Raw genomic sequence first — 15,250 nt, forward strand, 5'->3', positions numbered from 1 at the left:
GCTACGGGACTTGCAAACTTCAACACAGGTATTTCTCAAATTCACAACTACTCAACTAGCACAACTTTAATATCACTACCTCCATATCTCAAAACAATTATCAAGTATCAAACTTCTCTTAGTATTCAATGCACTCTATATGAAAGTTTTTATTATACCCATCTTGGATGCCTATCATATTAGGACTAGATTCATAACCAAAGCAAACTACCATGCTGTTCTAAAGACTCTCAAAATAATATAAGTGAAGCACGAGAGTTCATCTATTTCTTGAAAATAAAACCACCGCCATGCTCTAAAAGGATATAAGTGAAGCATTTGAGCAACAACAAACTACCCCGAAAGATATAAGTAAAGATCAATGAGTAGTTGAATAATTATGCAACTATGTGAAGACTCTCTAACATTTAATAATTTCAGATCTTGGTATTTTATTCAAACAGAAATCAAAACAAAGGAAAATAAAATGACGCTCCAAGAAAAACACATATCATGTGGTAAATAAAAATGTAGCTCCAAAAAAAGTTACCGATGAACGAAGACGAAAGAGGGGATGCCTTCCGGGGCATCCCCAAGCTTAGGCTTTTGGTTGTCCTTGAATATTACCTTGGGGTGCCTTGGGCATCCCCAAGCTTAGGCTCTTGCCACTCCTTATTCCATAGTCCATCGAATCTTCACCCAAAACTTGAAAACTTCACAACACAAAACTTAACAGAAAACTCGTAAGCTCCGTTAGTGTAAGAAAATAAATCACCACTTAGGTACTGTTGTGAACTCATTATAAATTCATATTGGTGTAATATCTACTGTATTCCAACTTCTCTATGGTTCATACCCTCTCATACTACTCATAGATTCATCAAAATAAGCAAACAACACATAGAAAACAGAATCTGTCAAAAACAGAACAGTCTGTAGTAATCTGTATCAAACATATACTTCAGGAACTCATAGAATTCTAAAATAAATTGGTGAACCTGGGTAATTTGTCTATTAATCATCTGCAAAAATAATTAACTCAATAGCACTCTCCAATAAAAACTGGTAGCAATTCTCGTGAACGCTAAAGTTTCTGTTTTTTACAGCATGATCGCAAAGACTTTCCCCAAGTCTTCCCAAAGGTTCTACTTGGCACAAACACATATTAAACACAAAAAACACAACCATAACAGAGTCTAGATAAGTTATTTATTACTAAACAGGAAAAAAATCAAGGAACAAAAATAAAGTTGGGTTGCCTCCCAACAAGCGCTATCGTTTAACGCCCCTAGCTAGGCATGATGATTTCAATGATGCTCACATAAAAGATAAGAATTGTAACATAAAGAGGGCATCATGAAGAATATGACTAGCACATTTGAGTCTAACCCACTTCCTATGCATAGGGATTTCATGAGCAAACAACTTATGGGAACAATAATCAACTAGCATAGGAAGGCAAAACAAGCAAAACTTCATAATGTTAAGCACATAGAGAGGAAACTTGATATTATTGCAATTCCTACAAGCATATATTCCTCCCACATAATAATTTTCAGTAGCATCATGAATGAATTCAACAATATAACCAGCACCTAAAGCATTCTTTTCATGATCTACAAGCATAGAAAATTTACTACTCTCCACATAAGCAAAATTCTTCTCATTCGGGATAGTGGGAGTATCATAAGAGACTTGAATATTATAAATTGTTTCCACATTAAAAGAGTAATGTTCAGAAAAAGGGTAATCAAAATCATGACAAGTTTTATAAATATAATCATCTGTACTTTTTATAGCATATGTATCATCACAATAATTATCATAAGTAGCAACTTTGTTCTCATCATAATCGATTGAAACCTCTTCCAAGATAGTGGAATCATTACTAAATAAAGTCATGACCTCTCCAAATCCACTTTCATAATTATCATAATAAGATTCAACAACCTCCAAAATAGTGGGATCATTACTTCCTAAAGTTGACACTCTTACAAACCCACTTTCATCAATATAATCATCATAAGTAGGGGGCATGCTATCATCATTATAAATTTGCTCATCAAAACTTGGGGGACAAAAAATATCATCTTCATCAAACATAGCTTCCCCAAGCTTGTGGCTTTGCATATCATTAGCATCATGGATATTCAAGGAATTCATACTAACAACATTGCAATCATGCTCATCGTTCAAATATTTAGTGCCAAACATTTTAATGCTTTCTTATTCTAACACTTTGGCACAATTTCCCTTTCCACCATACTCATGAAAGATATTAAAAAGATGAAGCGTATGAGGCAAACTCAATTCCACATTTTTTTGTAGTTTTCTTTTATAAACTAAACTAGTGCTAAAACAAGAAACAAAAAAGATTCGATACCAAGATCTAAAGATATACCTTCAAGCGCTAACCTCCCTGGCAATGGCGCCAGAAAAGAGCTTGATGTCTACTACACAACCTTCTTCTTGTAGACGTTGTTGGTCCTCCAAGTGCATAGGTTTGTGGAACAGTAGCAAATTTCCCTCAAGTGGATGACCTAAGGTTTATCAATCCGTAGGAGGCGTAGGATGAAGATGGTCTCTCTCAAACAACCCTGCAACCAAATAACAAAGAGTCTCTTGTGTCCCCAACACACCCAATACAATGATAAATTGTATAGGTGCACTAGTTCGGCGAAGAGATGGTGATACAAGTGCAATATGGATGGTAGATAAAGGTTTTTGTAATCTGAAAATATAAAAACAGCAAGGTAACTAATGGTAAAAGTGAGCACAAACGGTATTGCAATGCGTTGAAACAAGGCCTAGGGTTCATACTTTCACTAGTGCAAGTTCCCCTCAACAATAATAACATAATTGGATCATATAACTATCCCTCAACATGCAACAAAGAGTCACTCCAAAATCACTAATAGCGGAGAACAAACGAAGAGATTATGGTAGGGTACGAAACCACCTCAAAGTTATTCTTTCCAATCAATCCGTTGGGCTATTCATATAAGTGTCACAAACAACCCTAGAGTTCGTACTAGAATAACACCTTAAGACACAAATCAACCAAAACCCTAATATCACCTAGATACTCCAATGTCACCTCAAGTATCCGTGTGTATGATCATACGATATGCATCACACAATCTCGGATTCATCTATTCAACCAACACATAGAACCTCAAAGAGTGCCCCAAAGTTTCTACCGGAGAGTCAAGACGAAAACGTGTGCCAACCCCTATGCATAGATTCCTAAGGTCACGGAACCCGCAAGTTGATCACCAAAACATACATCAAGTGGATCATAGAATACCCCATTGTCACCACAGATATCCCACGCAAGACATACATCAAGTGTTCTCAAATCCTTAAAGACTCAATCCAATAAGATAACTTCAAAGGGAAAACTCAATCCATTACAAAAGAGTAGAGGGGGAGAAACATCATAGGATCCAACTATAATAGCAAAGCTCGCGATACATCAAGATCGTACCACCTCAAGAACACGAGAGAGAGAGAGAGAGATCAAACACATAGCTACTGGTACATACCCTCAGCCCCGAGGGAGAACTACTCCCTCCTCGTCATGGAGAGCACCGGGATGATGAAGATGGCCATCGGAGAGGGATTTCCCCCTTCGGCAGGGTGCCGAAATGGGTCTAGATTGGTTTTCGGTGGCTACAGAGGCTTCTGGCGGCGGAACTCACGATCTATTGTGCTCCCCGAAGTTTTTAGGGTATATGGGTATATATGGGAGGAAGAAGTACGTCAGTGGACCTTCGGGCTGTCCACGAGGCAGGGGGGCGCGCCCAGGGGGGTGGGCGCGCCCCCCACCCTCGTGGGCAGCCCGGGACTCTCCTGGTCCAACTCTGATACTCCGTGGGCTTCTTCTGGTCCAAACATAAGTTCCGTGAAGTTTCAGGTCAACTGGACTCCGTTTGGTTTTCCTTTTCTGTGATACTCTAAAACAAGGGAAAAAAACATAAACTGGCACTGGGCTCTAGGTTAATAGGTTAGTCCCAAAAATCATATAAAATAGCATATAAAACATCCAAGGTTGATAATATAATAGCATGTAACAATCAAAAATTATAGATACGTTGGAGACGTATCAGCCGCCCGACACGATATGAAACACGGGCGACGGAGGTGGAGGTGGAGGGGCGGCGACGGCGAGCGATGACCCGGCCTCATTGCCGTGCCTCGTATTGAGGACGGGGAACCATCGCCCCACCATTGTCACCACCGAAGAGGTGGAGAGCTAGGGTTTGCTTGTCTGGGCTGGCCAGGAAGTGGAAACTGTGGACTGGCCGGTCCATGGCTTCCAATTTAAGAAGGACGACGACTGCAGGATGTGTGCATGACAGCCGAGGCCCACCATGCGTGCGCACTTAGTTTGGGCGGTGGAGGTAGTTTGGCGGCTGCCACGTGTCCCCGAGGCGGACGATACGCAAGTGTGTACCTGTTCATTCGACGTCCGTGTGGATGCAAACAAGCACATGTTTGTGTCAGAAATGGGATGGGCCAGACGCCGAACGGGCTTAATTTGAGGATGCGGCCGCGCATTGGGTCGTGTCATCTGTCTGTTTTTGCCCAAACAGACGCGGGCAGACAAGATGGGGTCGCGCGTTAGAGTTGGTCTAAAGCACGATCGGTCTGGTTCTTGCTATTCTTTTTTCTATTGTTCTTGCAGTTTATTTTAGAGGAAATAGATGGAGGGATTGCTGGTTTTTTCATTTCAAAGGAAACGAAGTCGGCATGCTGTGCGTCGCTGGATTTGCTGGGAGCACAGATGGGAGTATGACTCGGGATGAGCAGGCAAGCCCCATCCATTTGATGTTGTTTCTCTTTTCCTTTTAGCTAAAACATTCCGTAATAATATGGTGGAAACTGGAACATATGCTATACCTTTGTTATAGATTCTCTGGTTGGATGATTAGAAGGACTGTGGTATTCTCAGCACATCAGGGTTCAAGTTCTGGTGCCCGCATTATTTTTGGATTAATTTCAGGATTTCCAGCGATGCGCTTTTAGTGAGATGAGACGTTCGTGTGCGTTCATAGGGGTGAGTGTATGCATGTATGTATGAGCGCTTGCGTCTGTACTGATGTTTAAAGAAAAAATCTTGACGGAAAAATCTTGTTTAAATTATGGATGAAAATCTGCTTTTGTGGTTTTTTCTGCTTGATCTGATGGCTGTTGATCGAGAAATGGTATGACGTCCATATCTGACTCGCCATTCTATAGAAGTTAATTAATAATATTGGTCCTTTCTTCACCACGAATCATATTAATAAATCAATTGCTCTTTTTGAGGGAAATATTAATCAGTTGCAATTAATGTGTCCTTATCTTATTCTCTGCCCATTATAAAAGGAGCATCATTTGCCATTGAGTACCACACTCAACCGCCCAAAGATCACAAAAACGCCATTGTAGCTACTCAATCCTAGCATTAATTAAGTTTGTAAGAAGAAATGAGGAGCACACAAATCCTATTCCTGGCATTTGCCTTCTTGATACTATCGTCAGGTATCTAGTCGGTCAATACCATGAACTCTAGTGCCTAGTTATCTACACTAGTAAGGCGTGGAATTTCTAACGTATGTATATATATTTCATAACTGATCTAATATACAATATCTTCCTTTTGGTATACAGCTATGGCAACTTCTAAGCCAGTATGCAACCATATCCTCAAAAAGGGACATTGTAACAACAATGATTGCCGAGCGTACTGCAAAAAGTTCATCCCCCCACCCGGTGGCCCATCTCCCAAGTGCATACCCGAGGGATGCCAGTGTTATGTATGTGGATGACTACCACCAAACCTGGAATCTATCTAGATAAAAAATTCATATACATGGATGTATCACAGTTGCTTGAGTAATGAATAATGATTTGAGTAATATAGCATAGTATGAAGTTCAGTAGTGTGATAACAATGAAAATTTGTACTATGTTGCAGACAATTATTGGGTTTCAAAATGATATAATTTCAAATCCAGATTCAGTCTTCATATCAAGAAGTAAAATATAAATATCTAGATTTTAATGTCCTAATAAGACCGAATCACGAAAGGGAAAACTTGAACACCATAAGCCACCAAAAAAGTTACTAGAAGAACAAATCGAGGTTGAACATACAATATGTCCATACTATTAATGAACTAAAAGTAAAGTTATGATACATTTTCATATAAAATATTTAGTAATTTACAGTAGATATATCACATGGAAACGGAACACCTAACTGAAAAAAGTTTCACTATCAGAGGAAAATGGTTTAGATTGATTGTTGAAATTTTAGCCATGCTAGTGTAGAATATTTCTTGGAGAAAATGTTTCACATTTTTACAGAAGTCAGGGAAATTTTACAATCTTTCATTTTCAACTAAAATATTACTACATCACTCACCATTGAAAGTATACTGGAAATTATTAGGATATAAAACTATTAAACAGAAAAAAGCTTGTTGGAACATTTCATGATGGTAGTTAGTGGCAAATTAAAAATAGCAAACAAGTTAGTTGATGATAAAAAGGCAAAAGAAAGAAAGAAATGACACATGAAAAGATGAATAGATGAAGCCAACAGGAACAGTAAAAGAGAGAAAATATAAGAAGAAAAATACAACTATAATTCAAACCTTTGACGAGCTTTAATAAATAGACCATGCACAGAACCAACAGATGCTTGGCCAGGGTTTATATGTAGGATCGGCATAAACCCGATATTGCTGATGATGCATGCACGACTTTTGGTCTGTAGGCTTCAGAAAGAAGATTCATGCTTACGCTACGTATCGTGAGGCTGTTGCTTTGCCACAATTGCTCCTCGGTTCACTGCACCCATAGGTGCTCTATTGCTTTTAAAAAATCTTCTCATCTTTTGAATAGTTTGATTGCTTACCACATGTGTCACGTTCTAAAATCTTTTCATTTTGACAAACGTGTTGGTGATGGTTGTGTTGCAAGTGGTGTCTGTGTCCGAGCCATTATTGAGCGACATGAAACGGAGGTTAACCGGATGGCTGAATCGTGCGAGTGCTGTCATGGAGTAGGGCAGGTGTAATACCGAAAACATGCTTATACATCTCTTTAGACAAACGTAGCAGGATAGGTTACACCTGATATGGTAACTGGCCTTTTTGTCGTTCATTTGCTTTGCTTAGCTTGTCCGTCACTGGTTCTTGACACATTGGTTGCACATTCACGTGTGTTACTGTGTGTGCTCATCCATGTGACAAAACAAAAGAAAAGCGCCAGCAACATCACTTGTTAATCAAATCACACAAACATCATGTTTGCTAATTGTCAGCTACCTGCGAAGCGCGAGGTCAAAGACGGGGATGACGCAAGGATCATCAGCCACGACGAAGCCGAGGTATGTACGAGTGGGAGCCGAAAATAGCCAGCGGGACCGAGTAAGAAACTTAACGTGGGGGTGGGGGTGGAGACACGTGGTTAGGGCTGGGTTGGCCGAGAATTGCGCGAGGAAGAAGATAAGCGGGCTTGAGTAAGAAGAGGAATCCATAGCATCTTGGAGAGCTTTGGCAAGTTCGGATGATTGAGCCGAAGCCTTCTTCTCCAAACCCTCGCACTTCAGGATGGCGTCCTTTAGCTCCTGCTCTACCTCGGCCACCCGAGCTCCGTATTGTCGGCGGGCGGCCTGTTCGGTCTTCAGTTCTGCAGTCGCTTTGTCAGTGGCTGCCTTGTATGCATTCGCCTCTTTTTGGGCTTGGGCAAGGGTGCCTTTGAGGGTCTCGACCTCGGCTGCACCAACTATGCCCATAAACAAAAGCATTACATGAGTTCATCTTTGACTATGCATATCACTTCTGATATATGATCAAACTCGTCGACCCGCTTGTTGATGCGGTCGATTTCATCATCAGCCACTTTCAGTTTCCGATTGAGTCCGGAAACTTCAGCGGCCTGGGCGGTTGCCGCCAACAGGGAAGCCTGTTACAAGATAGACAAATATGTTAGCTCTTTCGAATACTATGTGGATCCTTTGTCCGGCTTTTCTCAAAACTAGGCAGAGTCTCAGGGGCTGCTATCTATACACAGGTATATTCCTTTATATGAAAAAAGCGTTTAGAGCATTACGTCGCATACCTTGAAGCATGTCAGTAGGCTGGTAAAAGCTTCGTTCAGTCCACTTTTGGCGGACTGAACCTTCTCTACCACCGCACCCATCAGGGTGCGGTGCTCCTCCATGATGGAAGCATGTTGCAGTGCTTCCACTAGAGTGTTTGACGCCTCAGGATTTGTGGAGGTCGCCGATGGAGCTGATGCTCCCCCCTCCTTCGACCGGGGCTGCCCGCCTGATCCCGGAGCCAGATTGGTCTTCCAGAGAGTATCCGGCTAGGGCCCGGATTGCCGACGGTCTTCACCGTCGGTTGCCATAGGGGTAGCCTCCCCTATGTCTTCGGCAACCGAGGTATTACCCTCGGGCGCTTTCTCGATAGCCTCGCCCGCCCCTCCGCGGCTAGGAGAGGTCCTTCGGGATAACACCTCGGTGTCATCCACAGCGATAGGCGAGGGGGCTCGCGGCGGCGTCTCACTTTCTACCATCTCAGGTGGCAGAGAACTCCCCTCCGATAGCAAAGTATTCGGGAGGTAGCGGGGAGGGTTGAAAGGCGCATAATAACTTATATAATGAAAATAGAAAGGGAAAACAGAAGATAAACAGTGAGTACATAAGTACTTACGATTCGGCTAGGGGCTTTCCCCTGGGTGGCCTCTTGGGGGCCAGTTCGGTATCTGAATCCGAACTGTCCTGGACGACCATCTTTCCCCTCTTTGACGCCTCCTCATTCGGGTCTTCGGAGGACACCCTCTTCTTCTTCCTCCCCTTGCAGGGGGAGTCGCTTTCCACCTCCTCTTCTTCTTCTTCCCGATCTTCCTCATGGGAGGAGGCGGCTTCGGTCTCTCCGGACACAGCGTCCGCAGAACGCTTGTGGCGGGGGTTGTCCTTGGCCTCCCTGCCCTTCTTCTTCTTGGCCTTCTTCTCCGGTGCTTGATACGCCGCCGGGACCAACATCTTCGATAGCTGGGGGTGGCCGGGTTCTCCAGCAGCAGCGCCGGACAGTTGATCCGCTCTGCCTTCGCCGTCCAGCCCTGTATGGAAAAAGGGATAATGTAAATCTTCATCATCATCCGAAGCATTAGTCAACTAAAGTCTTTGGAAAGGTTATGCTTACCATCGAGGTTGGGTTCTCGTTGTCGAGTCCGATGTCTTCGGTCTTCATCGGCCAATTCTTTTGGGCCTTGAAAAGATGCTTACATATATCTTCGTGCATGGTGCCGAAGAAGCGCTTCAAGGTCCGTGGTTCTTCCGGGTTGAACTCCCACATAGGGGAGGCCCGGAGTTGGCAGCGGAGGACACGGCGGAAGAGCATCACTTGGATCACGTTTGTGAGGCCAGTGTTTTTACCCAACACATTCAAGATGTGCTTTTGTAGCATCATGACATCCGGTTGAGACCCCCAATCAAGACCCTTGGCGTCCCACGAGGTGTGTCTCGTAGGGGTACCGGGTCTGATGTCAGGTATGGTCGCCCACTTGACGTCGTGGGGTTCGGTGATGTAGAACCACTCCTGCTGCCACACCTTGACTATTTCCCCAAAAGCCCCCTTGGGCAAGACGGCGTTGGGAACCTTTCTTACCATAGCTCCGCCGCAAGCCGCATGATACCCGTCGACCACCTTCAGCTTCAGATTGAAGACCTTGAGCCATAGGCCGAAGTGGGGGGATGCGGAGGAGAGCCTCGCACACGACGATAAACGCCGATATGTGGAGGAAGGGATTTGGGGCTATATCATGGAAATCTAGCCCGTAATAGAACATGAGACCTCGAACAAAGGATGAAGGGGAAACCCTAGCCCTCAGAGGAAATGAGGGATGAATACGACTCTCTCGCTGGGCTCCGGAGTGGGGATGACTTGATCTTTGGCAGGGAGCCTGTGCGTGATATTCACAGAAAGATAACCCGCGCCCCAAAGCTCCTTGATGTCCTTTTCGGTGACGGAGGAGGCCTCCCACTTGCCCTTGGAGCCGGATCCAGGTATGGCTGGGGAGGTTGGTGGCTGTGGGAAAGATTGAGATTTTGGGCGCTGGAACTCAGAGGAAGGGAAGGCAAGAGCTAGGAGAAAGGCGTTGGGGGAAAAGGAGGAATCTTTGCCCTCTTATATAGGCGGTGAAATACCAAACGCCCCCTCTCAAGCCTTAAAACCCACCCGTTCCCAAAGAGATCGTGCAAATGGCACGGTTGGATTACCCAAAACTGTATTGATGAAGATCCCGCAATGGGCGGGCATGATCTCTATTTCAACAAGACGTGCCAATGGAGGCTGTGCCTCGAAACGCGAAGCGGGAGGCGTGAAAACGGTTTGAAATGTTAAAGAGCCAGATGTGATGCTTCGTCGAAAAAGTTGCCAGTAAAAAGACATTGTTTTATTTGGATATCTTGCCTTCGTGGCTAAGGGTTGTGTCAATTATACAGAGCCAGATACAGTTCCTTTGTTCAGGGAATTGTTTTAAAGTGTTCAGGAGAAGGAACCCGCCTTGCAATGCCAAAGACAATCCGCATGGTGAACACATCGTCATTGAAGACTGGTTCAGGGGATACTGAGGGAGTCCTGGATTATGGGGTCCTCGGGTGTCCGGGCTATTGATACGGGCTGGACTGATGGGCTGTGAAGATACAAGTAGAAGACTTTCCCCCTGTGTCTGGGTAGGACTCCCCTATGTGTGGATTGCAAGATTGGTGTCCGGATATGTTGTTTCCTTCCCCCACGAACCGACTTTGTACAACCCTAGGTCCCTTCGGTGTGTATATAAACCGGCGGGTTTAGTCCGTAGAGGCTATCCGAATTCTCATAGGCTAGACAGCTAGGGTTTAGCCATTACGATCTCGAGGAAGATCAACTCTTGTAACCCCTATATTCATCAAATACAATCAAGTAGGACGTAGGGTTTTACCTCCATTATGTGGGCCCGAACCTGGGTAAACATTGTGTCCCACTTGTCCCTTGTTACCCTCGATGCCCAGACGCATAGTTCGAGACCCCCTACCCGAGATCGGCTGGTTTTGACACCGACACCTGCAACTCCACCATTGCTGCATCTGCCTTCTTTTCTCTGTTGCTTCGGGAGACCCCCACCCCCCTCTCTCTATCTGCAAGTTGTTCTTTTGTGGCCTTGGTCTTTGTCTCAGGCTTGTGTTGGCCTCCCGAAAGTTCTTTTCTTGCTTGGTGTTGTTACGCAGGTCAGAGAGTTCATGCTGCCTCACATTCTATATTCTGCAACCTCCATTGCCCAACAATAATCTGCAATAAAGTTAAATCTCAACCCGGTTCATTAAAATAGTTGCACCAGAAATATGTTAGCCCCTTACAAGTCGAAATGGTCCTTGGTGGTACAACACCCATCATCCTACCGAACTCAGTGAAAACCCATTCAAAGCTTTCAACCTGTTCATCCCTTAGATCACACCTCCCAGCAAAATATTCTGGAAATGGTTATTCACCCATACAAAAAGCTTGAATGGCATGTCATCGAGATTGGCCCGATAAGTGGTGTCGAAGCTGGCGATGTCTCCAAAAAACTTGTAATGCATTGCCTCTATTGTCCATGTCAGATTCTTTATTCTGCTCTTTGAGTCTACTTGAACTCTAAACAAGAATCAGGGCCTTTTGCCCTGAGTTCATCGAAAACCTATATTATCTTCTTCACATAGTCATCTTGTCGTAGCGACCTTTTTGTGAATGGCACATTCTCCACTGTCCCAAAGAAACCACCAACGATGATGTACACTTTGGCTAAGTTTATGGTCTTCTTCCTAAGTTGCCCATCAACCAATATTTTTTTGTCTGCAACAAAAGTAGACCCCCCTAGAAGTCCAAATTGCATTGTTTCAGATAAACAATAAAAACGGAGATCTACAGGACAGACTAACTAATGGTCCATGTGCTTTCAGGCACTAGCCTGAATGTGTTTCAATATACCATCACAGGAAACATATGTTGTTTTTGCAGTTAAGAACATAAGATGAAATGCCCGCAACCGAATTGCACATGATGAGTCAAAAAACAGCATGTACAACGGTTCAAGCCGCCTATTTTTTTGCTGCATTCATGTGATCATCAGACACATGTTATTTCAACAACTTAAAAGTGATTGTGATTCGCTACACCTTCATGGGACAACTAGATTTTATTTATTTTTGCAGCTATTCATACACAGTGATTCCAACTAGCCATTTTCATTGTTGTAACCTGTCAGAATAACCAGCCAATACAAAAATCAGCTGCATTTTCATTGTTGTAACCCACATGAACCATTCGTCCAGCTCCTACAACATCATAAATTTTGCTGCCATCATGTAACCACAGCCCCACACAGACCGCAGGCCACCGCCGCCACAAGAACAATCACCAGCCACATGCCAAAAAAAATGTAAATTCTCTAGTCATCACCACACGCCACACAATGTTAATCAGGCATGAAATACCTTTTAATCCACCCCGGCGCTTACTGATCTGGCTTGACCGCGGACTCCCCGGACTCCGTAGGACCGCTGTCTGTACTGTTCTCACCCCCAGGGTTGCCGCAACTGTCGTGAGCAACCACCGACGAATCTCGCAGTGCAGCGCCCCCAGCCCTCGATCTCACCCACCTCGTCCTGAACAGAGCCGTGCGACGACGACCACAAATTCAAGATCGACAAGCTGCACACGAAAGCAACCAATGAAAAGCACTGTTAGCCTCACGAGCGGATTGAATGTGGCACCCAATTCTGGTTTGACAACTTCGTCCCCACTCGTTCTGCAAAACCACGTATCGGCTTTTCTAGGGCACCCATTCTACCAGGGCAAGGCATCCACTCTATTGGATTTGCTCCCACTCGAACCATACAACCCAATCAAACCCACCACCACAGCCCCCCAACGCACACCGCCCGAACCAAAAAATAGAGAGTCAAATTTACATTTAAAAGAATAACCACTACACAATTTCTATCGTTTTCAATTTTTTCTTTCGTCCGGATGCTCTGTACTAAACCTTTAGAATTTAATTACTTATTCTGTCGCAAACACATCCAGATCAAGCTTTATCTCTGTACTATAATTTCCCCCATCATAATCACAAGAAAAAATTGAACGCACCTTTCTTTTCTTTTCACATGAGTGGCACATGAATTAGAACAACTCGAATTGGCACGGCCAAACAGGAAACACAAGCTCTGCTTTTCTTACCCAATTCTTTTTGTGTGTCCAGCACAGAGATGCCCCCCTGATGGCTATTTTTTTCTAGTTTGTATCCACACATTCAGTCCACATACTCAGACCTGGTTTTCATGCATCCATCAACAGGGAGATCAAGCAATCTATGACATGCATCCCTAAAATTTTAATCACCCACCCCCTAACCACATGAACATACTTGAAAGCAGGCAGCATCACTGGCACCAACCAGAGGAACAACTACTGGGCCTCACCATCCCAAAATAATAGTGCACTCAACACACGCGTGCACACACATGCTAATCAGGGAGGGGATACCTTCTAATCCAGCCCAGCCCCTTGGGATCGTGCTTCACCGCCGACTTGCCGCCTCGCCAGACTCGGCAGGAGCGCCGTCTCTGCTCCCCTCGCCACCAGGTTCGCCACAACTGTCGTGAGCAGCCACCGACGAATCTCTCAGCCCGTCGGTTGCCCAGCCTTCGATCTTGCTCCCCTCATCATGAAAGGAGGCGCGGGGCTAGGCCCCCGGCTCGAAGATCGGCAAGCTACAGAGGAAACCAGAGCTTTTTTTGTTTATTTACGTGACAGATCTCCTCATTGGCGAGGGGCGGAGGGGGGACAGGGGAGTATGTGTGAAACGAACCTGCGCACTGGATCCAAGGGGAAATCTCCGGCGGCTCCCATGGCGGCCGCTGCTGCCGCCTAACCCATTGCCTCGCTCTCCATCGCCTCTCCTGATCCATACCCTGCCCCACACCTCCTTTCTCTTTTGTGATTTTTACCTCTTTTCTTTTGTCGGCAGCAAAGCCCCAAGACACGCGAGCGCCCTGCCCAGAGGCTCTCCTCGTACGCAAAAAAATCCTGGACCATGGTCCAGCTTTTGTAACAATCCTAGACCGTCCTGGTTCCGTCACGCCCTTCACCTGCCAGCGAGCCTGACCGGCGTCAGACATACGAAACTGCCAACGTGTATACCTCCCCCGCGTACGCCGCTCACACGAATACGCATTTTCCATGGATCGCCAAAACGCTCATTAAATGCTACACACCTACCAGATAAAGCCCATCGAACGGCCAAGATAATATGACTATATGATAATATGTGCCATATCGCTGCTCTCTGTGCCATGTGTATTCCCATGCACGGTTGGTGCGCCATTTATAGCCTGATCGGCCCAAATGCGCGGCCACCCGGTCCAGGAAAATGACCAAATGCCCAGACCATAGAAGACCACAGTGGGGTCTGTCAATAAATGAAGTCTGCGCAGGTCAGAGACACTGCAATAATGTTTCACAATGCAACAATACGACGTGTTACACCTGTTTCCGCGCTCATCCCTATGAGCACCAAGGGCTTAGATAATGTGAGGATATGCTAGTATGACCCGTATTGAATTTTCTCTATACAAACGGTTTTTACCTCTTTTTCGTGACAGAGTTTTAAACAATCGCATACACTTGAAGAAATAATAAGACGTGGAGAATAAAAAGGAAAGAGGCACGTAGATTATTTTAACACGGTACAGAAACAAGCCCTCATATATGCGCGCATACGCTCATCCCTATAAACACATACACACACACCCTACCTTTGTGAGCATCTTCGAAAGACTGAATCGGCATATCATCTTCACATTTTAAATCACCGTAGGCGTCTCTTAGTTGAAGGGAACGTCTCCTTCCACTGAACACGCATCATCGAAATTCCTGAAATAAATTCAGTATAAATGTGAGCACCAGGACTTGAACCTGATGGACTAGGGATGTCAGTGTTCACCTAACCATCCAACAATATATTGGTTCTCCACACACAGATTTGTTAGTCATGCTTCATGGAATATAGAAAAATCCGATTTACATGGGCTAGAAAATAGGAAGAGAAGAAGCATGCATATACATGCAGATATATTTCCAAGGCCAGGTATCGAAGGTGTTAAAACGACCAGGAAAGAAACACACGCACGTCGGCCTGCGTGCCGTGTCTAGGCCGTACTCATCCAAATCGGTTGTACAGTATATTTTCT

General features: G+C 44.6%; 2 long non-coding RNA genes across 2 annotated transcripts; one reads left to right on the forward strand and one right to left on the reverse strand.

Moving 5' to 3' along the window:
* Positions 1-5,385: 5,385 nt before the first annotated feature.
* LOC147965900 (uncharacterized) lies at positions 5,386-5,993 on the forward strand. Its single transcript, XR_015607573.1, has 2 exons — positions 5,386-5,505; positions 5,635-5,993. It is a non-coding gene; the product is annotated as an uncharacterized LOC147965900 (long non-coding RNA).
* A 6,183-nt stretch (positions 5,994-12,176) lies between these two features.
* LOC125514431 (uncharacterized) lies at positions 12,177-14,089 on the reverse strand. The gene is made up of 3 exons (XR_007286445.2): positions 13,870-14,089; positions 13,545-13,771; positions 12,177-12,710 (listed from the first exon to the last, which is right to left on the reverse strand). It is a non-coding gene; the product is annotated as an uncharacterized LOC125514431 (long non-coding RNA).
* Positions 14,090-15,250: the final 1,161 nt, after the last annotated feature.

This window comes from Triticum urartu, chromosome 6A, assembly GCF_056163025.1.
Source record: "Triticum urartu cultivar PI428250 chromosome 6A, HENAU_Tu73, whole genome shotgun sequence".
NCBI lineage: Eukaryota > Viridiplantae > Streptophyta > Magnoliopsida > Poales > Poaceae > Triticum > Triticum urartu.